We start from the raw sequence: 26,782 nt of genomic DNA on the forward strand, positions 1-26,782 counted from the left end.
ATATAACGCTAGACAGAAGAATTCTCAGTAACTTCCTTGCGCTGCGTGTGTTCAACTCACAGAGTTGAACCTTCCTTTAGACAGAGCAGATTTGAAACCCTCTTTTTGTGGAATTTGCAAGTGGAGAGTAAAAGTGCTTTGGGGCCAACCGTAGAAAAGGAACTATCTTCGTATAAAAACTAAAGAGAATCATTCTCAGCAACCACTTGATGATGTGTGCGTTCCACTCACAGAGTTTAACCTTTCTTTTCACAGAACAGCTTGGAAAAACTCTGTTTGTAAAGTCTGCAAGTGGATATTTGGACCTCTTTGAGGATTTCGTTGGAAACGGGATTTCTGCATATAACGCTAGACAGAAGAATTATCAGTAACTTCTTTGGGCTGTGTGTGTTCAACTCACAGAGTTGAACCTTCCTTTAGACAGAGCAGATTTGAAACCCTCTTCTTGTGGAATTTGCAAGTGGAGAGTTCAAGTGCTTTGGGGCCAACGGTAGAAAGGGAAATATCTTCGTATAAAAACTAGACAGAATCATTCTCAGCAATCACTAGGGGATGTGTGCGTTCCACTCACAGAGTTTAACCTTTCTTTTCATAGAGCAGTTTGCAAACACTCTGTTTTTAAAGTCTGCAAGTGGATATTTGGACCTCTTTGAGGATTTCGTTGGAAAAGGGATTTCTGCATATAACGCTGGACAGAAGACTTCTCAGTAACTTCTTAGGGCTGCGTGTGTTCAACTTACAGAGTTGAACCTTCCTTTAGACAGAGAAGATTTGAAACCCTCATTTTGTGGAATATACAAGTGTTGATTTCAAGCGATTTGGGGCCAACGGTAGAAAAGGAAATATCTTCGAATAAAAACTGGAGAGAATCATTCTCAGCAACCACATCGGGATGTGTGCGTTTCACTCACGGAGTTTAACATTTCTTTTCATAGAGCAGTTTGCAAACACTCTGTTTGTAAAGCCTGTAAGTGGATATTTGGACCTCTTTGAGGATTTCGTTGGAAACGGGATTTCTGCGTATAACTCTAGGCAGAAGAATTCTCAGTAACTTCTTTGGGCAGTGTGTGTTCAACTCACAGAGTTGAACTTTCCTTTAGATAGGGCAGATTTGAACCCTCTTTTTGTGGAATTTACAAATGGAGATTTCAAGCGCTTTGGGGCCAACGGTAGAAAAGGAAATATCTTTGTATAAAAACTAGAGAGAATCATTCTCAGCAACCACTTTGTGATATGTGCATTCCACTCACGGAGTTTAACCTTTCTTTTCATAGAGCAGTTTGGAAACACTCTCTTTGTAAAGTCTGCAAGTGGATATTTGGACCTCTTTGAGGATTTCGTTGGAAAAGGGATTTCTGCATCTAACGCTAGACAGAAGAATTCTCAGTAACTTCTTTGGGCTGCGTGTGTTCAACTCACAGAGTTGAACCTTCCTTTAGACAGAGCAGATTTGAAACCCTCTTTTTGTGGAATTTGCAAGTGGAGATTTCAAGCGATCTGGGGCCAACGGTAGAAAAGGGAATATATTTGTATAAAAACTAGAGAGAATCATTCTCAGCAACCACTTGGTGATGTGACCGTTCCGCTCACGGAGTTTAACCTTTCTTTTCAGAGAGCAGTTTGGAAACACTCTGTTTGTAAAGTCTGCAAGTGGATATTTGGACCTCGTTGAGGATTTCGTAGGAAAAGGGATTTCTGCATCTAACGCTAGACAGAAGAATTCTCAGTAACTTCTTAGGGCTGCGTGTGTTCAACTCACAGAGTTGAACCTTCCTTTAGAAAGAGCAGATTTGAAACCCCCTTTTTGTGGAATTTGCAAGCGGAGATTTCAAGCGCATTCTGGCCAACGGTATAAAAAGAAATATCTTCGTATGAAAACTAGAGAGAATCATTCTGAGCAACCACTTGGTGATGTGTGCGTTCCACTCACAGAGTTTAACCTTTCTTTTCATAGAGCAGTTTGGAAACACTATGTTTGTAAAGTCTGCAAGTAGATATTTGGACCTCTTTGAGGATTTCGTTGGAAACGGGATTTCTGCATATAACACTAGACAGAAGAATTCTCAGTAAGTTCTTTGGGCTACGTGGGTTCAACTCACAGAGTTGAACCTTCCTTTAGGCAGAGCAGAGTTGAAACCCTCTTTTTGTGTAATTTGCAAGTGGAGGTTTCAAGCGCTTTGGGGCCAACGGTAGAAAAGGAATTATCTTCGTATAAAAACTAGAGAGAATCATTCTCAGCAACCACTTGGGGATGTGTGCGTTCCACTCACAGAGTTTAACCTTTCTTTTCACAGAGCAGTTTGGAAACACTCTGTTTGTAAAGTCTGCAAGTGGATATTTGGACCTCTTTGAGGATATAGTTGGAAACGGGATTTCTGCATATAACGCTAGACAGAAGAATTCTCAGTAACTTCTTTGGGCTGCATGTGTTCAACTCACAGAGTTGAAACTTCCATTATACAGAGCAGATTTGTAACCCTGTTTTTGTGGAATTTGCAAGTGGAGATTTCAAGCGCTTTGGGGACAGCGGTAGATAAGGAAATATCATCGTATTAAAACTAGAGAGAATCATTCTCAGCAACCACTTGGTGTTGTGTGCGTTCCACTCACAGAGTTTAACCTTTCTTTTCATAGAGCAGTTTGCAAACACTCTGCTTTTAAAGTCTGCAAGTGCATATTTGGACGTCTTTGAGGATTTCGTTGGAAACGGCGTTTCTGCATATAATGCTAGAGAGAAGAATTCTCAGTAACTTCTTTCGGCTGTGTGTATTCAACTCACAGAGTTGAACCTTCCTTTACACAGAGCAGATTTGAAACCCTCTTTTTGTGGAATTTGCAAGTGGAGATTTCAAGCGATATGGGGCCAACGGTATAAATGGAAATATCTTCATATAAAAACTAGAGAGAATCATTCTCAGCAACCCCTTGGTGATGTGAGCATTCCACTCACAGAGTTTAACCTTTCTTTTCATAGAGCAGTTTGGTAACACTCTGTTTGTAAAGTCTCCAAGGGGATATTTGGACTTTTTCAGGATTTCGTTGGAAACGTGATTTCTGCATATAACGCTAGACAGAAGAATTCTCAGTAACTTCTTTGGGCTGTGTGTGTTCAACTCACAGAGTTGAACTTTCCTTTAGACAGTGCAGATTTGCACCCCCTTTTTGTGGAATTTACAGGTGAAGATTTCAAGCGCTTTGGGTCCAACGGTAGAAAAGGAAATATCTTTGTATAAAAACTAGAGAGAATCATTCTCAGCAACCACTTTGTGATATGTGCGTTCCACTCACGGAGTTTAACCTTTCTTTTCATAGAGCAGTTTGGAAACACTCTGCATGGAAAGTCTGCAAATGGATATTTGGACCTCTTTGAGGATTTCGTTGGAAACGGGATTTCTGCATATAATGCTAGACAGAAGAATTCTCGGTAACTTCTTTGGGCTTCGTGAGTTCAACTCACAGAGTTGAAACTTCCTTTAGACAGAGCAGATTTGAATCCCTCTTTTTCTGGAATTTGCAAGTGGAGAGTAAAAGTGCTTTGGGGCCAACGGTAGAAAGGGAAATATCTTCGTATAAAAACTAGAGAGAATCATTCTCAGCAATCACTTGGGGATGTGTGCGTTCCACTCACAGAGTTTAACCTTTCTTTTCACAGAGCAGTTTGGAAACACTCTGTTTGTAAAGTCTGCAAGTGGATATTGGGACCTCTTTGAGGATTTCGTTGGAAACGGGATTTCTGCATATAACGCTAGACAGAAGAATTATCAGTAACTTCTTTGAGCTGTGTGTGTTCAACTCACAGAGTTGAACCTTCCTTTAGACAGAGCAGATTTGAAACCCTCTTCTTGTGGAATTTGCAAGTGGAGACTTCAAGTGCTTTGGGGCCAACGGTAGAAAGGGAAATATCTTCGTATAAAAACTAGAGAGAATCATTCTCAGCAATCACTTGGGGATGTGTGCGTTCCACTCACAGAGTTTAACCTTTCTTTTCATAGAGCAGTTTGGAAACACTCTGTTTGTAAAGTCTGCAAGTGGATATTTGGACCTCTTTGAGGATTTCATTTGAAACGCGAATTCTGCATATAATGCTAGAGAAAAGAATTCTCAGTAACTTCTTTGGGCTGTGTGTGTTCAACTCACAGAGTTGAACCTTCCTTTACATAGAGCAGATTTGAAACCCTCTTCTTGTGGAATTTGCATGTGGAGATTTCAAGCGATTTGGGGCCAACGGTAGAAAAGGAAATATCTTCGTATTAAAACCAGAGAGAATCATTCTCAGCAACCACTTGGTGATGTGTGCGTTCCACTCACTGAGTTTAACCTTTCTTTTCATAGAACAGCTTGGAAACACTCTGTTTGTAAAGTCTGCAAGTGGATATTTGGACCTCTTTGAGGATTTCGCTGGAAACGGGATTTCCGCAAATAACGCTAGACAGAAGAGTTCTCAGTAACTTCTTTGGGCTGCGTGTGTTCAACTCACAGAGTTGAACCTTCCTTTAGACAGAGCAGATTGGAAACCCTCTTTTTGTGAAATTTGCAAGTGGGGAGTTCAAGTGATTTCGGGCCAACGGTAGAAAAGGAAATATCTTCGTATAAAAATTAGAGAGAATCATTCTCAGCAAACACCTGGTGATGTGGGCGTTCCACTCACAGAGTTTAACCTTTCTTTTCATAGGGCATTTTGGAAACACTCTGTTTGTATAGTCTGCAAAGGGATATTTGGACCTCTATTAAGATTTCGTTGGAAATGAGATTTCTGCATATAACGCTAGACAGAAGAATTCTCAGTAACTTCTTTGGGCTGCGTGTGTTCAACTCACAGAGTTGAACCTTCCTTTATACAGAGCAGATTTGAAACCCTCTTTTTGTGGAATTTGCAAGTGGAGATTTCAAGTGCTTTGCGGCCAATGGTAGAAAAGGAAATATTTTCGTATAAAAACTAGAAAGAATGATTCTCAGCATCCACTTGCTGATGTTTGCGTTCCACTCACAGAGTTTAACCTTTCTTTTCATAGAGCAGTTTGGAAATAGTCTGTAAAGTCTGCAAGTAGATATTTGGACCTCTTTGAGGATTTCGATGGAAACGGGATTTCTGCATATAACGGTAGACAGAAGAATTCTCAGTAACTTCATTGGGCTGCGTGTGTTCAACTCACAGAGTTGAACCTTCCTTTAGACAGAGCAGATTTGAAACCCCCTTTTGGTGGAATTTGCAAGTGCAGATTTCAAGCGCTTTGGGGCCAATGGTAGAAAAGGAAATATCTTCGTATAAAAACTGGAGAGAATCATGCTCAGCAACCTCTTGGTGATGTGTGTGTTCCACTCACAGAGTTTAACCTTTCTTTTCATAGAGCAGTTTGGAAGCACTCTGTCTGTAAAGTCTGCAAGAGGATATTTGTACCTCTTTGAGGATTTCGTTGGAAACGGGATTTCTGCATATAACGCTAGACAGAAGAATTCTCAGTAACTTCTTTGGGCTGCGTGTGTTCAACTCACAGAGTTGAACCTTCCTTTAGACAGAGCAGATTGGAAACCCTCTTTTTGTGAAATTTGCAAGTGGGGAGTTCAAGTGATTTCGGGCCAACGGTAGAAAAGGAAATATCTTCGTATAAAAATTAGAGAGAATCATTCTCAGCAAACACCTGGTGATGTGGGCGTTCCACTCACAGAGTTTAACCTTTCTTTTCATAGGGCATTTTGGAAACACTCTGTTTGTATAGTCTGCAAAGGGATATTTGGACCTCTATTAAGATTTCGTTGGAAATGAGATTTCTGCATATAACGCTAGACAGAAGAATTCTCAGTAACTTCTTTGGGCTGCGTGTGTTCAACTCACAGAGTTGAACCTTCCTTTATACAGAGCAGATTTGAAACCCTCTTTTTGTGGAATTTGCAAGTGGAGATTTCAAGTGCTTTGCGGCCAATGGTAGAAAAGGAAATATTTTCGTATAAAAACTAGAAAGAATGATTCTCAGCATCCACTTGCTGATGTTTGCGTTCCACTCACAGAGTTTAACCTTTCTTTTCATAGAGCAGTTTGGAAATAGTCTGTAAAGTCTGCAAGTAGATATTTGGACCTCTTTGAGGATTTCGATGGAAACGGGATTTCTGCATATAACGGTAGACAGAAGAATTCTCAGTAACTTCATTGGGCTGCGTGTGTTCAACTCACAGAGTTGAACCTTCCTTTAGACAGAGCAGATTTGAAACCCCCTTTTGGTGGAATTTGCAAGTGCAGATTTCAAGCGCTTTGGGGCCAATGGTAGAAAAGGAAATATCTTCGTATAAAAACTGGAGAGAATCATGCTCAGCAACCTCTTGGTGATGTGTGTGTTCCACTCACAGAGTTTAACCTTTCTTTTCATAGAGCAGTTTGGAAGCACTCTGTCTGTAAAGTCTGCAAGAGGATATTTGTACCTCTTTGAGGATTTCGTTGGAAACGGGATTTCTGCATATAACGCTAGACAGAAGAATTCTCAGTAACTTCTTTGGGCTGCGTGTGTTCAACTCACAGAGTTGAACCTTCCTTTAGACAGAGCAGATTTGAAACCCTTTTTTGTGGAATTTGCAACTGGAGATTTCAAGCGCTTAGGGGCCAACGGTAGAAAAGGGAATATCTTCGTAAAAAACCAGAGAGAATCATTCTGAGCAACCACTTGGTGATGTGTGCGTTCCACTCATAGAGTTTAACCTTTCTTTTCATAGAGCAGTTTGGTAACACTCTGTTTGCAAAGTCTGCAAGTGGATATTTGGATCTCTTTGAGGATTTCGCTGGAAACGGGATTTCTGCATATGTCGCTAGACAGAAGAATTCTCAGTAACTTCTTTCGGCTGCGTGTTTTCAACTCACAGAGTTGAACCTTCCTTTACACAGAGGAGATTTGAAACTCTTTTTTTGTGGGATTTGCAAGTGGAGATTTCAAGCGCTTTGGGGCCTATAGTAGAAAACGAAATAACTTCGTATAAAAACTAGAGAGAATCATTCTCAGCAACCACTTGGTGATGTGTGCATTCCACTCACAGAGTTTAACCTTTCTTTTCATAGAGCAGTTTGGAAACACTCTGTTTGTACTGTCTTCAAGTGGATATTTGGACCTCTTTGAGGATTTCGTTGGACTTTCTTTTCATAGAGCAGTTTGGAAACACTCTGTTTGTAAAGTCTGCAAGTGGTTATTTGGACCTCTTTGAGGATTTCGTTGGAAACGGGATTTCTGCATATAACTCTAGAGAGAAGAATTCTCAGTAACTTCTTTAGGCTGCGTGTGTTCAACTCACAGAGTTGAACCTTCCTTTAGACAGAGCAGATTTGTAACCCTCTTTTTGTGGAATTTGCAAGTGGAGAGTTCAAGCAATTAGGGGCCAACGGTAGAAAAGGAAATATCTTCGTATAAAAAGTAGAGAGAATCATTCTCAGCAACCACTTGGGGATGTGTGCGTTCCACTCACCGAGTTTAACCTTTCTTTTCATAGAGCAGTTTGGAAATACTCTGTTTGTAAGTCTGCAAGTGGATATTTGGACCTCTTTGAGGATATCGTTCGAAACGGGATTTCTGCATATAACGCTAGACAGAAGAATTCTCAGTAACTTCTTTGGGCTGCGTGTGTTCAACTCACAGAGTTGAACCTTCCTTTAGACAGAGCAGATTTGAAACCCTCTTTTTGATGAACTTGCAAGTGGAGAGTAAACGTGCTTTGGGGCCAACGGTAGAAAAGGAAATTTCTTCGTAAAAAACTAGAGAGAATCATTCTCAGCAACCACTTGGTGATGGGTGCGTTCCACTCACAGAGTTTAACCTTTCTTTTCATAGAGCAGTTGGGTAACACTCTGTTTGCAAAGTCTGCAAGTGGATATTTGGACCTCTTTGAGGAATTCACTGGAAACGGGATTTCTGCATATATCGCTAGACAGAAGATTTCTCAGTAACTTCTTTGTGCTGCGTGTGTTCAACTCACAGAGTTGAACCTTCCTTTAGACAGAGCAGATTTGAAACTCTCTTTTTGTGGAATTTGCAAGTGGAGATTTCAAGCGCTTTGGGGCCAACGGTAGAAAAGGAAATATCTTCGTATAAAAACTGGAGAGAATCATGCTCAGCAACCTCTTGGTGATGTGTGTGTTCCACTCACAGAGTTTAACCTTTCTTTTCATAGAGCAGTTTGGAAGCACTCTGTCTGTAAAGTCTGCAAGTGGATATTTGTACCTCTTTGAGGATTTCGTTGGAAACGGGATTTCTGCATATAACGCTAGACAGAAGAGTTCTCAGTAACTTCTTTGGGCTGCGTGTGTTCAACTAACAGAGTTGAACCTTCCTTTAGACAGAGCAGATTGGAAACCCTCTTTTTGTGAAATTTGCAAGTGGGGAGTTCAAGTGATTTGGGGCCAACGTTAGAAAAGGAAATATCTTCGTATAAAAACTAGAGAGAATCATTCTCAGCTAACACTTGGTGATGTGTGCGTTCCACTCACAGAGTTTAACCTTTCTTTTCATAGGGTATTTTGGAAACACTCTTTTTGTATAGTCTGCAAAGGGATATTTGGACCTCTTTGAGGATTCCGTTGGAAATGAGATTTCTGAATTTAACGTTAGACAGAAGAATTCTCAGTAACTTCTTTGGGCTGCATGTGTTCAACTCACAGAGTTGAACCTTCCTTTACACAGAGCAGATTTGAAACCCTCTTTTTGTGGAATTTGCAATTGGAGATTTCAAGCGCTTTGGGGCCTATGGTAGAAAAGGAAATATTTTCGTATAAAAACTAGAGAGAATGATTCTCTGCAACCAGTTGGTGATGTTTGCGTTCCACTCACAGAGTTTAACCTTCCTTTTCATACAGCAGTTTGGAAATGCTCTGTAAGGTCTGCAAGTGGATATGTGGACCTCTTTGAGGATTTCGTTGGACTTTCTTTTCATAGAGCAGTTTGGAAACACTCTGTTTGTAAAGTCTGCAAGTGGTTATTTGGACCTCTTTGAGGATTTCATTGGAAACGGGATTTCTGCATATAACTCTAGAGAGAAGAATTCTCAGTAACTTCTTTGGGCTGCGTGTGTTCAACTCACAGAGTTGAACCTTCCTTTAGACAGAGCAGATTTGAAACCCTCTTTTTGTGGTATTTGCAAGTGGAGAGTTCAAGCAATTAGGGGCCAACGGTAGAAAAGGAAATATCTTCGTATAAAAACTAGAGAGAATCATTCTCAGCAACCACTTGGGGATGTGTGCGTTCCACTCACCGAGTTTAATCTTTCTTTTCATAGAGCAGTTTGGAAATACTCTGTTTGTAAGTCTGCAAGTGGATATTTGGACTTCTTTGCGGATATCGTTGGAAACGGGATTTCTGCATATAACTCTAGACAGAAGAATTCTCAGTAACTTCCTTGGGCTGCGTGTGTTCAACTCACAGAGTTGAACCTTCCTTTAGACAGAGCAGATTTGAAACCCTCTTTTTGTGGAATTTGCAAGTGGAGAGTAAACGTGCTTTGGGGCCAACCATAGAAAAGGAACTATCTTCATATAAAAACTAGAGAGAATCATTCTCAGCAACCACTTGATGATGTGTGCGTTCCACTCACAGAGTTTAACCTTTCTTTTCACAGAACAGCTTGGAAAAACTCTGTTTGTAAACTCTGCATGTGGATATTTGGACCTCTTTGAGGATTTCGTTGGAAACGGGATTTCTGCATATAACGCTAGACAGAAGAATTCTCAGTAACTTCTTTGGGCTGCGTGTGTTCAACTCACAGAGTTGAACCTTCCTTTAGACAGAGCAGATTTGAAACCCTCTTCTTGTGGAATTTGCAAGTGGAGAGTTCAATTGCTTTGGGGCCAACGGTAGAAAGGGAAATATCTTCGTATAAAAACTAGAGAGAATCATTCTCAGCAATCACTAGGGGATGTGTGCGTTCCACTCACAGAGTTTAACCTTTCTTTTCATAGAGCAGTCTGGAAACACTCTGTTTGTAAAGTCTGCAAGTGGATATTTGGACCTCTATGAGGATTTCTTTGGAAACGGGATTTCTGCATATAACGCTAGACAGAATAATTATCAGTAACTACTTTGGGCTGTGTGTGTTCAACTCACAGAGTTGAACCTTCCTTTAGACAGAGCAGATTTGAAACCCTCTTTTTGTGGAATTTGCAAGTGGAGATTTCATGCGCTTAGAGGCCAACGGTAGAAAAGGAAACATCTTCGTAGAAAAACTAGAGAGAATCATTGTCAGCAACCAGTTGGGGATGTGTGCGTTCCAGTCACAGAGTTCAACCTTTCTTTTCATAGAGCAGTTTGCAAACACTCTGTTTTTAAAGTCTGCAAGTGGATATTTGGACCTCTTTTAGGATTTCGTTGGAAAAGGGATTTCTGCATATAACGCTAGACAGAAGACTTCTCAGTAACTTCTTAGGGCTGCGTGTGTTCAACTCACAGAGTTGAACCATCCTTTAGACAGAGCAGGTTTGAAACCCTCTTTTTGTGGAATATACAAGTGGTGATTTCAAGCGCTTTGGGGCCAACGGTAGAAAAGGAAATATCTTCGAATAAAAACTGGAGAGAATCATTCTCAGCAACCACATCGGGATGTGTGCGTTTCCCTCACAGAGTTTAACATTTCTTTTCATAGAGCAGTTTGCAAACACTCTGTTTGTAAAGTCTGCAAGTGGATATTTGGACCTCTTTGAGGATTTCGTTGGACACGGGATTTCTGCGTATAACGCTAGACCGAAGAATTCTCAGTAACTTCTTTGGGCTGTGTGTGCTCAACTCACAGAGTTGAACTTTCCTTTAGATAGGGCAGATTTGAACCCTCTTTTTGTGGAATTTACAAGTGGAGATTTCAAGCGCTTTGGGGCGAACGGTAGAAAAGGAAATATCTTTGTATAAAAACTAGAGAGAATCATTCTCAGCAACCACTTGGTGATGTGACCGTTCCACTCACAGAGTTTAACCTTTCTTTTCAGAGAGGAGTTTGGAAACACTCTGTTTGTGAAGTCTGCAATTGGATATTTGGACGTCTGAGGATTTCGTAGGAAAAGGGATTTCTGCATATAACGCTAGACAGAAGAATTCTCAGTAAATTCTTTAGGCTGCGTGTGTTCAACTCACAGAGTTGAACCTTCCTTTAGACAGAGCAGATTTGAAAACCTCTTTTTGTGGAATTTACAAGTGTAGATTTCAAGCGATTTGGGGCCAACGGTAGAAAAGGAAACATCTTTGTATAAAAACTAGAGAGAATCATTCTCAGCAACCACTTGGTGATGTGTGCATTCCACTCAAAGAGTTATCCTTTCTTTTCATAGAGCAGTTTGAAACACTCTGTTTGAAAAGTCTGCAAGTGGATATTTGGACCTCTTTGAGGATTTCGTAGGAAAAGGGATTTCTGCAACTAACGCTAGACAGAAGAATTCTCAGTAACTTCTTAGGGCTGCGTGTGTTCAACTCACAGAGTTGAACCTTCCTTTAGACAGAGCAGATTTGAAACCATCTTTTTGTGGAATTTGCAAGTGGAGATTTCAATCGATTTGGGGCCAACGGTAGAAAAGGGAATATATTTGTATAAAAACTAGAGAGAATCATTCTCAGCAACCACTTGGTGATGTGACCGTTCCACTCACGGAGTTTAACCTTTCTTTTCATAGAGCAGTTTGGAAACACTCTGTTTGTAAAGTCTGTAAGTGGATATTTGGACCTCTTTGAGGATTTCGTAGGAAAAGGGATTTCTGCATCTAACTCTAGACAGAAGAATTCTCAGTAACTTCTTAGGGCTGCGTGTGTTCAACTCACAGAGTTGAACCTTCCTTTAGAAAGAGCAGATTTGAAACCCTCTTTTTGTGGAATTTGCAAGCGGAGATTTCAAGCGCATTCTGGCCAACGGTATAAAAAGAAATATCTTCGTATGAAAACTAGAGAGAATCATTCCCAGCAACCACCTGGTGATGTGTGCGTTCCACTCATAGAGTTCAACCTTTCTTTTCATAGAGGAGTTTGGTAACACTCCGTTTGCAAAGTCTGCAAGTGGATATTTGGATCTCTTTGAGGATTTCGCTGGAAACGGGATTTCTGCATATATCGCTAGACAGAAGAATTCTCAGTAACTTCTTTGGGCTGCGTGTTTTCAACTCACAGAGTTGAACCTTCCTTTACACAGAGCAGATTTGAAACTCTTTTTTTGTGGGATTTGCAAGTGGAGATTTCAAGCGCTTTGGGGCCTATAGTAGAAAACGAAATAACTTCGTATAAAAACTAGAGAGAATCATTCTCAGCAACCACTTGGTGATGTGTGCATTCCACTCACAGAGTTTAACCTTTCTTTTCATAGAGCAGTTTGGAAACACTCTGTTTGTAAAGTCTGCAAGTGGATATTTGGACCTCTTTGAGGATTTCGTTGGAAACGGGATTTCTGCATATAATGCTAGACAGAAGAATTCTCGGTAACTTCTTTGGGCTTCGTGTGTTCAACTCACAGAGTTGAAACTTCCTTTAGACAGAGCAGATTTGAATCCCTCTTTTTCTGGAATTTGCAAGTGGAGAGTAAAAGTGCTTTGGGGCCAACCGTAGAAAAGGAAATATCTTCGTATAAAAACTAGAGAGAATCATTCTCAGCAACCACTTGATGATGTGTGCGTTCCACTCACAGAGTTTAACCTTTCTTTTCACAGAACAGCTTGGAAACACTCTGTTTGTAAAGTCTGCAAGTGGATATTTGGACCTCTTTGAGGATTTCGTTGGAAACGGGATTTCTGCATATAACGCTAGACAGAAGAGTTCTCAGTAACTTCTTTGGGCTGCGTGTGTTCAACTAACAGAGTTGAACCTTCCTTTAGACAGAGCAGATTGGAAACCCTCTTTTTGTGAAATTTGCAAGTGGGGAGTTCAAGTGATTTGGGGCCAACGTTAGAAAAGGAAATATCTTCGTATAAAAACTAGAGAGAATCATTCTCAGCAATCACTAGGGGATGTGTGCGTTCCACTCACAGAGTTTAACCTTTCTTTTCATAGAGCAGTCTGGAAACACTCTGTTTGTAAAGTCTGCAAGTGGATATTTGGACCTTTTTGAGGATTTCGTTGGAAACGGGATTTCTGCATATAACGCTAGACAGAAGAATTATCAGTAACTTCTTTGAGCTGTGTGTGTTCAACTCACAGAGTTGAACCTTCCTTTAGACAGAGCAGATTTGAAACCCTCTTTTTGTGGAATTTGCAAGTGGAGATTTCAAGCGCTTAGCGGCCAACGGTAGAAAAGGAAATATCTTCGTAGAAAAACTAGAGAGAATCATTGTCAGCAACCACTTGGGGATGTGTGCGTTCCACTCACAGAGTTTAACCTTTCTTTTCATAGAGCAGTTTGGAAACACTCTGTTTGTAAAGTCTGCAAGTGAATATTTGGACCTCTTTGAGGATTTCATTGGAAACGGGATTTCTGCATATAACGCTAGACAGAAGAATTCTCAGTAACTTCATTCAGCTGTGTGTGTTCAACTCACAGAGTTGAACCCTCCTTTAGACAGAGCAGATTTGAAACCCTCTTTTTGTGCAATTTGCAAGTGGAGATTACAAGTGCTTGGGGGCCAACGGTAGAAAAGGAAATTTCTTCGTAAAAAACTAGAGAGAATCATTCTCAGCAACCACTTGGTGATGGGTGCGTTCCACTCACAGAGTTTAACCTTTCTTTTCATAGAGCAGTTTGGAATCACTCTGCTGGTAATGTCTGCAAGTGCATATTTGGACCTCTTTGAGGATTTCATTTGAAACGCGAATTCTGCATATAATGCTAGAGAAAAGAATTCTCAGTAACTTCTTTGGGCTGTGTGTGTTCAACTCACAGAGTTGAACCTTCCTTTACATAGAGCAGATTTGAAACCCTCTTCTTGTGGAATTTGCATGTGGAGATTTCAAGCGATTTGGGGCCAACGGTAGAAAAGGAAATATCTTCGTATTAAAACCAGAGAGAATCATTCTCAGCAACCACTTGGTGATGTGTGCGTTCCACTCACTGAGTTTAACCTTTCTTTTCATAGAACAGCTTGGAAACACTCTGTTTGTAAAGTCTGCAAGTGGATATTTGGACCTCTTTGAGGATTTCGCTGGAAACGGGATTTCCGCAAATAACGCTAGACAGAAGAGTTCTCAGTAACTTCTTTGGGCTGCGTGTGTTCAACTCACAGAGTTGAACCTTCCTTTAGACAGAGCAGATTGGAAACCCTCTTTTTGTGAAATTTGCAAGTGGGGAGTTCAAGTGATTTCGGGCCAACGGTAGAAAAGGAAATATCTTCGTATAAAAATTAGAGAGAATCATTCTCAGCAAACACCTGGTGATGTGGGCGTTCCACTCACAGAGTTTAACCTTTCTTTTCATAGGGCATTTTGGAAACACTCTGTTTGTATAGTCTGCAAAGGGATATTTGGACCTCTATTAAGATTTCGTTGGAAATGAGATTTCTGCATATAACGCTAGACAGAAGAATTCTCAGTAACTTCTTTGGGCTGCGTGTGTTCAACTCACAGAGTTGAACCTTCCTTTATACAGAGCAGATTTGAAACCCTCTTTTTGTGGAATTTGCAAGTGGAGATTTCAAGTGCTTTGCGGCCAATGGTAGAAAAGGAAATATTTTCGTATAAAAACTAGAAAGAATGATTCTCAGCATCCACTTGCTGATGTTTGCGTTCCACTCACAGAGTTTAACCTTTCTTTTCATAGAGCAGTTTGGAAATACTCTGTAAAGTCTGCAAGTAGATATTTGGACCTCTTTGAGGATTTCGATGGAAACGGGATTTCTGCATATAACGCTAGACAGAAGAATTCTCAGTAACTTCTTTGGGCTGCGTGTGCTCAACTCACAGAGTTGAACCTTCCTTTAGACAGAGCAGATTTGAAACCCCCTTTTGGTGGAATTTGCAAGTGCAGATTTCAAGCGCTTTGGGGCCAACGGTAGAAAAAGAAATATCTTCGTATAAAAACTGGAGAGAATCATGCTCAGCAACCTCTTGGTGATGTGTGTGTTCCACTCACAGAGTTTAACCTTTCTTTTCATAGAGCAGTTTGGAAGCACTCTGTCTGTAAAGTCTGCAAGAGGATATTTGTACCTCTTTGAGGATTTCGTTGGAAACGGGATTTCTGCATATAACGCTAGACAGAAGAATTCTCAGTAACTTCTTTGGGCTGCGTGTGTTCAACTCACAGAGTTGAACCTTCCTTTAGACAGAGCAGATTTGAAACCCTTTTTTGTGGAATTTGCAACTGGAGATTTCAAGCGCTTAGGGGCCAACGGTAGAAAAGGGAATATCTTCGTAAAAAACCAGAGAGAATCATTCTGAGCAACCACTTGGTGATGTGTGCGTTCCACTCATAGAGTTTAACCTTTCTTTTCATAGAGCAGTTTGGTAACACTCTGTTTGCAAAGTCTGCAAGTGGATATTTGGATCTCTTTGAGGATTTCGCTGGAAACGGGATTTCTGCATATGTCGCTAGACAGAAGAATTCTCAGTAACTTCTTTCGGCTGCGTGTTTTCAACTCACAGAGTTGAACCTTCCTTTACACAGAGGAGATTTGAAACTCTTTTTTTGTGGGATTTGCAAGTGGAGATTTCAAGCGCTTTGGGGCCTATAGTAGAAAACGAAATAACTTCGTATAAAAACTAGAGAGAATCATTCTCAGCAACCACTTGGTGATGTGTGCATTCCACTCACAGAGTTTAACCTTTCTTTTCATAGAGCAGTTTGGAAACACTCTGTTTTTACTGTCTTCAAGTGGATATTTGGACCTCTTTGAGGATTTCGTTGGACTTTCTTTTCATAGAGCAGTTTGGAAACACTCTGTTTGTAAAGTCTGCAAGTGGTTATTTGGACCTCTTTGAGGATTTCGTTGGAAACGGGATTTCTGCATATAACTCTAGAGAGAAGAATTCTCAGTAACTTCTTTAGGCTGCGTGTGTTCAACTCACAGAGTTGAACCTTCCTTTAGACAGAGCAGATTTGTAACCCTCTTTTTGTGGAATTTGCAAGTGGAGAGTTCAAGCAATTAGGGGCCAACGGTAGAAAAGGAAATATCTTCGTATAAAAAGTAGAGAGAATCATTCTCAGCAACCACTTGGGGATGTGTGCGTTCCACTCACCGAGTTTAACCTTTCTTTTCATAGAGCAGTTTGGAAATACTCTGTTTGTAAGTCTGCAAGTGGATATTTGGACCTCTTTGAGGATATCGTTCGAAACGGGATTTCTGCATATAATGCTAGACAGAAGAATTCTCAGTAACTTCTTTGGGCTGCGTGTGTTCAACTCACAGAGTTGAACCTTCCTTTAGACAGAGCAGATTTGAAACCCTCTTTTTGATGAATTTGCAAGTGGAGAGTAAAAGTGCTTTGGGGCCAACGGTAGAAAAGGAAATTTCTTCGTAAAAAACTAGAGAGAATCATTCTCAGCAACCACTTGGTGATGGGTGCGTTCCACTCACAGAGTTTAACCTTTCTTTTCATAGAGCAGTTGGGTAACACTCTGTTTGCAAAGTCTGCAAGTGGATATTTGGACCTCTTTGAGGAATTCTCTGGAAACGGGATTTCTGCATATATCGCTAGACAGAAGATTTCTCAGTAACTTCTTTGTGCTGCGTGTGTTCAACTCACAGAGTTGAACCTTCCTTTAGACAGAGCAGATTTGAAACTCTCTTTTTGTGGAATTTGCAAGTGGAGATTTCAAGCGCTTTGGGGCCAACGGTAGAAAAGGAAATATCTTCGTATAAAAACTGGAGAGAATCATGCTCAGCAACCTCTTGGTGATGTGTGTGTTCCACTCACAGAGTTTAACCTTTCTTTTCATAGAGCAGTTTGGAAGCACTCTGTCTGTAAAGTCTGCAAGTGGATATTTGTACCTCTTTGAGGATTTCGTTGGAAACGGGATTTCTGCATATAACGCTAGACAGAAGAGTTCTCAGTAACTACTTTGGGCTGCGTGTGTTCAACTAACAGAGTTGAACCTTCCTTTAGACAGAGCAGATTGGAAACCCTCTTTTTGTGAAATTTGCAAGTGGGGAGTTCAAGTGATTTGGGGCCAACGTTAGAAAAGGAAATATCTTCGTATAAAAACTAGAGAGAATCATTCTCAGCAAACACTTGGTGATGTGTGCGTTCCACTCACAGAGTTTAACCTTTCTTTTCATAGGGTATTTTGGAAACACTCTGTTTGTATAGTCTGCAAAGGGATATTTGGACCTCTTTGAGGATTCCGTTGCAAATGAGATTTCTGCATATAACGCTAGACAGAAGAATTCTCAGTAACTTCTTTGGGCTGCATGTGTTCAACTCACAGAGTTGAACCTTCCTTTACACAGAGCAGATTTGAAACCCTCTTTTTGTGGAATTTGCAATTGGAGATTTCAAGCGCTTTGGGGCCTATGGTAGAAAAGGAAATATTTTCGTATAAAAACTAGAGAGAATGATTCTCTGCAACCAGTTGGTGATGTTTGCGTTCCACTCACAGAGTTTAACCTTCCTTTTCATAGAGCAGTTTGGAAATGCTCTGTAAGGTCTGCAAGTGGATATGTGGACCTCTTTGAGGATTTCGTTGGACTTTCTTTTCATAGAGCAGTTTGGAAACACTCTGTTTGTAAAGTCTGCAAGTGGTTATTTGGACCTCTTTGAGGATTTCGTTGGAAACGGGATTTCTGCATATAACTCTAGAGAGAAGAATTCTCAGTAACTTCTTTGGGCTGCGTGTGTTCAACTCACAGAGTTGAACCTTCCTTTAGACAGAGCAGATTTGAAACCCTCTTTTTGTGGTATTTGCAACTGGAGAGTTCAAGCAATTAGGGGCCAACGGTAGAAAAGGAAATATCTTCGTATAAAAACTAGAGAGAATCATTCTCAGCAACCACTTGGGGATGTGTGCGTTCCACTCACCGAGTTTAATCTTTCTTTTCATAGAGCAGTTTGGAAATACTCTGTTTGTAAGTCTGCAAGTGGATATTTGGACTTCTTTGCGGATATCGTTGGAAACGGGATTTCTGCATATCACGCTAGACAGAAGAATTCTCAGTAACTTCCTTGGGCTGCGTGTGTTCAACTCACAGAGTTGAACCTTCCTTTAGACAGAGCAGATTTGAAACCCTCTTTTTGTGGAATTTGCAAGTGGAGAGTAAACGTGCTTTGGGGCCAACCGTAGAAAAGGAACTATCTTCGTATAAAAACTAGAGAGAATCATTCTCAGCAACCACTTGATGATGTGTGCGTTCCACTCACAGAGTTTAACCTTTCTTTTCACAGAACAGCTTGGAAAAACTCTGTTTGTAAAGTCTGCATGTGGATATTTGGACCTCTTTGAGGATTTCGTTGGAAACGGGATTTCTGCATATAACGCTAGACAGAAGAATTCTCAGTAACTTCTTTGGGCTGCGTGTGTTCAACTCACAGAGTTGAACCTTCCTTTAGACAGAGCAGATTTGAAACCCTCTTCTTGTGGAATTTGCAAGTGGAGAGTTCAATTGCTTTGGGGCCAACGGTAGAAAGGGAAATATCTTCGTATAAAAACTAGAGAGAATCATTCTCAGCAATCACTAGGGGATGTGTGCGTTCCACTCACAGAGTTTAACCTTTCTTTTCATAGAGCAGTCTGGAAACACTCTGTTTGTAAAGTCTGCAAGTGGATATTTGGACCTCTATGAGGATTTCTTTGGAAACGGGATTTCTGCATATAACGCTAGACAGAAGAATTATCAGTAACTACTTTGGGCTGTGTGTGTTCAACTCACAGAGTTGAACCTTCCTTTAGACAGAGCAGATTTGAAACCCTCTTTTTGTGGAATTTGCAAGTGGAGATTTCATGCGCTTAGCGGCCAACGGTAGAAAAGGAAACATCTTCGTAGAAAAACTAGAGAGAATCATTGTCAGCAACCAGTTGGGGATGTGTGCGTTCCAGTCACAGAGTTTAACCTTTCTTTTCATAGAGCAGTTTGCAAACACTCTGTTTTTAAAGTCTGCAAGTGGATATTTGGACCTCTTTTAGGATTTCGTTGGAAAAGGGATTTCTGCCTATAACGCTAGACAGAAGACTTCTCAGTAACTTCTTAGGGCTGCGTGTGTTCAACTCACAGAGTTGAACCATCCTTTAGACAGAGCAGGTTTGAAACCCTCTTTTTGTGGAATATACAAGTGGAGATTTCAAGCGCTTTGGGGCCAACGGTAGAAAAGGAAATATCTTCGAATAAAAACTGGAGAGAATCATTCTCAGCAACCACATCGGGATGTGTGCGTTTCCCTCACAGAGTTTAACATTTCTTTTCATAGAGCAGTTTGCAAACACTCTGTTTGTAAAGTCTGCAAGTGGATATTTGGACCTCTTTGAGGATTTCGTTGGACACGGGATTTCTGCGTATAACGCTAGACCGAAGAATTCTCAGTAACTTCTTTGGGCTGTGTGTGCTCAACTCACAGAGTTGAACTTTCCTTTAGATAGGGCAGATTTGAACCCTCTTTTTGTGGAATTTACAAGTGGAGATTTCAAGCGCTTTGGGGCCAACGGTAGAAAAGGGAATATATTTGTATAAAAACTAGAGAGAATCATTCTCAGCAACCACTTGGTGATGTGACCGTTCCACTCACGGAGTTTAACCTTTCTTTTCAGAGAGCAGTTTGGAAACACTCTGTTTGTAAAGTCTGCAAGTGGATATTTGGACCTCTTTGAGGATTTCGTAGCAAAAGGGATTTCTGCATCTAACTCTAGACAGAAGAATTCTCAGTAACTTCTTTGGGCTGCGTGTGTTCAACTCACAGAGTTGAACCTTCCTTTAGAAAGAGCAGATTTGAAACCCTCTTTTTGTGGAATTTGCAAGCGGAGATTTCAAGCGCATTCTGGCCAACGGTATAAAAAGAAATATCTTCGTATGAAAACTAGAGAGAATCATTCTCAGCAACCACTTTGGGATGTGTGCGTTCCACTCACAGAATTTAACGTTTCTTTTCATAGAGCAGTTTGGAAACACTCTTTTTGTAAATACTGCAAGTGGATATTTGGACCTCTTTGAGGATTTCGTTGGAAACGGGATTTCTGCATATAACACTAGACAGAAGAATTCTCAGTAAGTTCTTTGGGCTACGTGGGTTCAACTCACAGAGTTGAACCTTCCTTTAGGAAGAGCAGAGTTGAAACCCTCTTTTTGTGTAATTTGCAAGTGGAGGTTCCAAGCGCTTTGGGGCCAACGGTAGAAAAGGTATTATCTTCGTATAAAAACTAGAGAGAATCATTCTCAGCAACCACTTGGGGATGTGTGCGTTCCACTCACAGAGTTTAACCTTTCTATTCACAGAGCAGTTTGGAAACAGTCTGTTTGTAAAGTCTGCAAGTGGATATTTGGACCTCTTTGAGGATATAGTTGGAAACGGGATTTCTGCATATAACGCTAGACAGAAGAATTCTCAGTAACTTCTTTGGGCTGCGTGTGTTCAACTCACAGAGTTGTACCTTTCTTTAGAAAGAGCAGATTTGAAACCCTTTTTTGTGGAATTTGCAACTGGAGATTTCAAGCGCTTAGGGGCCAACGGTAGAAAAGGGAATATCTTCGTAAAAAACTAGAGAGAATCATTCTCAGCAACCACTTGGTGATGTGTGCGTTCCACTCATAGAGTTTAACCTTTCTTTTCATAGAGCAGTTTGGTAACACTCTGTTTGCAAAGTCTGCAAGTGGATATTTGGATCTCTTTGAGGATTTCGCTGGAAACGGGATTTCTGCATATATCGCTAGACAGAAGAATTCACAGTAACTTCTTTGGGCTGCGTGTTTTCAACTCACAGAGTTGAACCTTCCTTTAGACAGAGCAGATTGGAAACCCTCTTTTTGTGAAATTTGCAAGTGGGGAGTTCAAGTGATTTGGGGCCAACGTTAGAAAAGGAAATATCTTCGTATAAAAACTAGAGAGAATCATTCTCAGCAATCACTAGGGGATGTGTGCGTTCCACTCACAGAGTTTAACCTTTCTTTTCATAGAGCAGTCTGGAAACACTCTGTTTGTAAAGTCTGCAAGTGGATATTTGGACCTTTTTGAGGATTTCGTTGGAAACGGGATTTCTGCATATAACGCTAGACAGAAGAATTATCAGTAACTTCTTTGAGCTGTGTGTGTTCAACTCACAGAGTTGAACCTTCCTTTAGACAGAGCAGATTTGAAACCCTCTTTTTGTGGAATTTGCAAGTGGAGATTTCAAGCGCTTAGCGGCCAACGGTAGAAAAGGAAATATCTTCGTAGAAAAACTAGAGAGAATCATTGTCAGCAACCACTTGGGGATGTGTGCGTTCCACTCACAGAGTTTAACCTTTCTTTTCATAGAGCAGTTTGGAAACACTCTGTTTGTAAAGTCTGCAAGTGAATATTTGGACCTCTTTGAGGATTTCATTGGAAACGGGATTTCTGCATATAACGCTAGACAGAAGAATTCTCAGTAACTTCATTCAGCTGTGTGTGTTCAACTCACAGAGTTGAACCCTCCTTTAGACAGAGCAGATTTGAAACCCTCTTTTTGTGCAATTTGCAAGTGGAGATTACAAGTGCTTGGGGGCCAACGGTAGAAAAGGAAATTTCTTCGTAAAAAACTAGAGAGAATCATTCTCAGCAACCACTTGGTGATGGGTGCGTTCCACTCACAGAGTTTAACCTTTCTTTTCATAGAGCAGTTTGGAATCACTCTGCTGGTAATGTCTGCAAGTGCATATTTGGACCTCTTTGAGGATTTCATTTGAAACGCGAATTCTGCATATAATGCTAGAGAAAAGAATTCTCAGTAACTTCTTTGGGCTGTGTGTGTTCAACTCACAGAGTTGAACCTTCCTTTACATAGAGCAGATTTGAAACCCTCTTCTTGTGGAATTTGCATGTGGAGATTTCAAGCGATTTGGGGCCAACGGTAGAAAAGGAAATATCTTCATATTAAAACCAGAGAGAATCATTCTCAGCAACCACTTGGTGATGTGTGCGTTCCACTCACTGAGTTTAACCTTTCTTTTCATAGAACAGCTTGGAAACACTCTGTTTGTAAAGTCTGCAAGTGGATATTTGGACCTCTTTGAGGATTTCGCTGGAAACGGGATTTCCGCAAATAACGCTAGACAGAAGAGTTCTCAGTAACTTCTTTGGGCTGCGTGTGTTCAACTCACAGAGTTGAACCTTCCTTTAGACAGAGCAGATTGGAAACCCTCTTTTTGTGAAATTTGCAAGTGGGGAGTTCAAGTGATTTCGGGCCAACGGTAGAAAAGGAAATATCTTCGTATAAAAATTAGAGAGAATCATTCTCAGCAAACACCTGGTGATGTGGGCGTTCCACTCACAGAGTTTAACCTTTCTTTTCATAGGGCATTTTGGAAACACTCTGTTTGTATAGTCTGCAAAGGGATATTTGGACCTCTATTAAGATTTCGTTGGAAATGAGATTTCTGCATATAACGCTAGACAGAAGAATTCTCAGTAACTTCTTTGGGCTGCGTGTGTTCAACTCACAGAGTTGAACCTTCCTTTATACAGAGCAGATTTGAAACCCTCTTTTTGTGGAATTTGCAAGTGGAGATTTCAAGTGCTTTGCGGCCAATGGTAGAAAAGGAAATATTTTCGTATAAAAACTAGAAAGAATGATTCTCAGCATCCACTTGCTGATGTTTGCGTTCCACTCACAGAGTTTAACCTTTCTTTTCATAGAGCAGTTTGGAAATACTCTGTAAAGTCTGCAAGTAGATATTTGGACCTCTTTGAGGATTTCGATGGAAACGGGATTTCTGCATATAACGCTAGACAGAAGAATTCTCAGTAACTTCTTTGGGCTGCGTGTGCTCAACTCACAGAGTTGAACCTTCCTTTAGACAGAGCAGATTTGAAACCCCCTTTTGGTGGAATTTGCAAGTGCAGATTTCAAGCGCTTTGGGGCCAACGGTAGAAAAAGAAATATCTTCGTATAAAAACTGGAGAGAATCATGCTCAGCAACCTCTTGGTGATGTGTGTGTTCCACTCACAGAGTTTAACCTTTCTTTTCATAGAGCAGTTTGGAAGCACTCTGTCTGTAAAGTCTGCAAGAGGATATTTGTACCTCTTTGAGGATTTCGTTGGAAACGGGATTTCTGCATATAACGCTAGACAGAAGAATTCTCAGTAACTTCTTTGGGCTGCGTGTGTTCAACTCACAGAGTTGAACCTTCCTTTAGACAGAGCAGATTTGAAACCCTTTTTTGTGGAATTTGCAACTGGAGATTTCAAGCGCTTAGGGGCCAACGGTAGAAAAGGGAATATCTTCGTAAAAAACCAGAGAGAATCATTCTGAGCAACCACTTGGTGATGTGTGCGTTCCACTCATAGAGTTTAACCTTTCTTTTCATAGAGCAGTTTGGTAACACTCTGTTTGCAAAGTCTGCAAGTGGATATTTGGATCTCTTTGAGGATTTCGCTGGAAACGGGATTTCTGCATATGTCGCTAGACAGAAGAATTCTCAGTAACTTCTTTCGGCTGCGTGTTTTCAACTCACAGAGTTGAACCTTCCTTTACACAGAGGAGATTTGAAACTCTTTTTTTGTGGGATTTGCAAGTGGAGATTTCAAGCGCTTTGGGGCCTATAGTAGAAAACGAAATAACTTCGTATAAAAACTAGAGAGAATCATTCTCAGCAACCACTTGGTGATGTGTGCATTCCACTCACAGAGTTTAACCTTTCTTTTCATAGAGCAGTTTGGAAACACTCTGTTTGTACTGTCTTCAAGTGGATATTTGGACCTCTTTGAGGATTTCGTTGGACTTTCTTTTCATAGAGCAGTTTGGAAACACTCTGTTTGTAAAGTCTGCAAGTGGTTATTTGGACCTCTTTGAGGATTTCGTTGGAAACGGGATTTCTGCATATAACTCTAGAGAGAAGAATTCTCAGTAACTTCTTTAGGCTGCGTGTGTTCAACTCACAGAGTTGAACCTTCCTTTAGACAGAGCAGATTTGTAACCCTCATTTTGTGGAATTTGCAAGTGGAGAGTTCAAGCAATTAGGGGCCAACGGTAGAAAAGGAAATATCTTCGTATAAAAAGTAGAGAGAATCATTCTCAGCAACCACTTGGGGATGTGTGCGTTCCACTCACCGAGTTTAACCTTTCTTTTCATAGAGCAGTTTGGAAATACTCTGTTTGTAAGTCTGCAAGTGGATATTTGGACCTCTTTGAGGATATCGTTCGAAACGGGATTTCTGCATATAATGCTAGACAGAAGAATTCTCAGTAACTTCTTTGGGCTGCGTGTGTTCAACTCACAGAGTTGAACCTTCCTTTAGACAGAGCAGATTTGAAACCCTCTTTTTGATGAATTTGCAAGTGGAGAGTAAAAGTGCTTTGGGGCCAACGGTAGAAAAGGAAATTTCTTCGTAAAAAACTAGAGAGAATCATTCTCAGCAACCACTTGGTGATGGGTGCGTTCCACTCACAGAGTTTAACCTTTCTTTTCATAGAGCAGTTGGGTAACACTCTGTTTGCAAAGTCTGCAAGTGGATATTTGGACCTCTTTGAGGAATTCTCTGGAAACGGGATTTCTGCATATATCGCTAGACAGAAGATTTCTCAGTAACTTCTTTGTGCTGCGTGTGTTCAACTCACAGAGTTGAACCTTCCTTTAGACAGAGCAGATTTGAAACTCTCTTTTTGTGGAATTTGCAAGTGGAGATTTCAAGCGCTTTGGGGCCAACGGTAGAAAAGGAAATATCTTCGTATAAAAACTGGAGAGAATCATGCTCAGCAACCTCTTGGTGATGTGTGTGTTCCACTCACAGAGTTTAACCTTTCTTTTCATAGAGCAGTTTGGAAGCACTCTGTCTGTAAAGTCTGCAAGTGGATATTTGTACCTCTTTGAGGATTTCGTTGGAAACGGGATTTCTGCATATAACGCTAGACAGAAGAGTTCTCAGTAACTACTTTGGGCTGCGTGTGTTCAACTAACAGAGTTGAACCTTCCTTTAGACAGAGCAGATTGGAAACCCTCTTTTTGTGAAATTTGCAAGTGGGGAGTTCAAGTGATTTGGGGCCAACGTTAGAAAAGGAAATATCTTCGTATAAAAACTAGAGAGAATCATTCTCAGCAAACACTTGGTGATGTGTGCGTTCCACTCACAGAGTTTAACCTTTCTTTTCATAGGGTATTTTGGAAACACTCTGTTTGTATAGTCTGCAAAGGGATATTTGGACCTCTTTGAGGATTCCGTTGGAAATGAGATTTCTGCATATAACGCTAGACAGAAGAATTCTCAGTAACTTCTTTGGGCTGCATGTGTTCAACTCACAGAGTTGAACCTTCCTTTACACAGAGCAGATTTGAAACCCTCTTTTTGTGGAATTTGCAATTGGAGATTTCAAGCGCTTTGGGGCCTATGGTAGAAAAGGAAATATTTTCGTATAAAAACTAGAGAGAATGATTCTCTGCAACCAGTTGGTGATGTTTGCGTTCCACTCACAGAGTTTAACCTTCCTTTTCATAGAGCAGTTTGGAAATGCTCTGTAAGGTCTGCAAGTGGATATGTGGACCTCTTTGAGGATTTCGTTGGACTTTCTTTTCATAGAGCAGTTTGGAAACACTCTGTTTGTAAAGTCTGCAAGTGGTTATTTGGACCTCTTTGAGGATTTCGTTGGAAACGGGATTTCTGCATATAACTCTAGAGAGAAGAATTCTCAGTAACTTCTTTGGGCTGCGTGTGTTCAACTCACAGAGTTGAACCTTCCTTTAGACAGAGCAGATTTGAAACCCTCTTTTTGTGGTATTTGCAACTGGAGAGTTCAAGCAATTAGGGGCCAACGGTAGAAAAGGAAATATCTTCGTATAAAAACTAGAGAGAATCATTCTCAGCAACCACTTGGGGATGTGTGCGTTCCACTCACCGAGTTTAATCTTTCTTTTCATAGAGCAGTTTGGAAATACTCTGTTTGTAAGTCTGCAAGTGGATATTTGGACTTCTTTGCGGATATCGTTGGAAACGGGATTTCTGCATATCACGCTAGACAGAAGAATTCTCAGTAACTTCCTTGGGCTGCGTGTGTTCAACTCACAGAGTTGAACCTTCCTTTAGACAGAGCAGATTTGAAACCCTCTTTTTGTGGAATTTGCAAGTGGAGAGTAAACGTGCTTTGGGGCCAACCGTAGAAAAGGAACTATCTTCGTATAAAAACTAGAGAGAATCATTCTCAGCAACCACTTGATGATGTGTGCGTTCCACTCACAGAGTTTAACCTTTCTTTTCACAGAACAGCTTGGAAAAACTCTGTTTGTAAAGTCTGCATGTGGATATTTGGACCTCTTTGAGGATTTCGTTGGAAACGGGATTTCTGCATATAACGCTAGACAGAAGAATTCTCAGTAACTTCTTTGGGCTGCGTGTGTTCAACTCACAGAGTTGAACCTTCCTTTAGACAGAGCAGATTTGAAACCCTCTTCTTGTGGAATTTGCAAGTGGAGAGTTCAATTGCTTTGGGGCCAACGGTAGAAAGGGAAATATCTTCGTATAAAAACTAGAGAGAATCATTCTCAGCAATCACTAGGGGATGTGTGCGTTCCACTCACAGAGTTTAACCTTTCTTTTCATAGAGCAGTCTGGAAACACTCTGTTTGTAAAGTCTGCAAGTGGATATTTGGACCTCTATGAGGATTTCTTTGGAAACGGGATTTCTGCATATAACGCTAGACAGAAGAATTATCAGTAACTACTTTGGGCTGTGTGTGTTCAACTCACAGAGTTGAACCTTCCTTTAGACAGAGCAGATTTGAAACCCTCTTTTTGTGGAATTTGCAAGTGGAGATTTCATGCGCTTAGCGGCCAA

Source organism: Gorilla gorilla, chromosome 4 (genome assembly GCF_029281585.2).
Source record: "Gorilla gorilla gorilla isolate KB3781 chromosome 4, NHGRI_mGorGor1-v2.1_pri, whole genome shotgun sequence".
In the NCBI taxonomy this organism is placed as follows: Eukaryota; Metazoa; Chordata; class Mammalia; order Primates; family Hominidae; genus Gorilla; species Gorilla gorilla.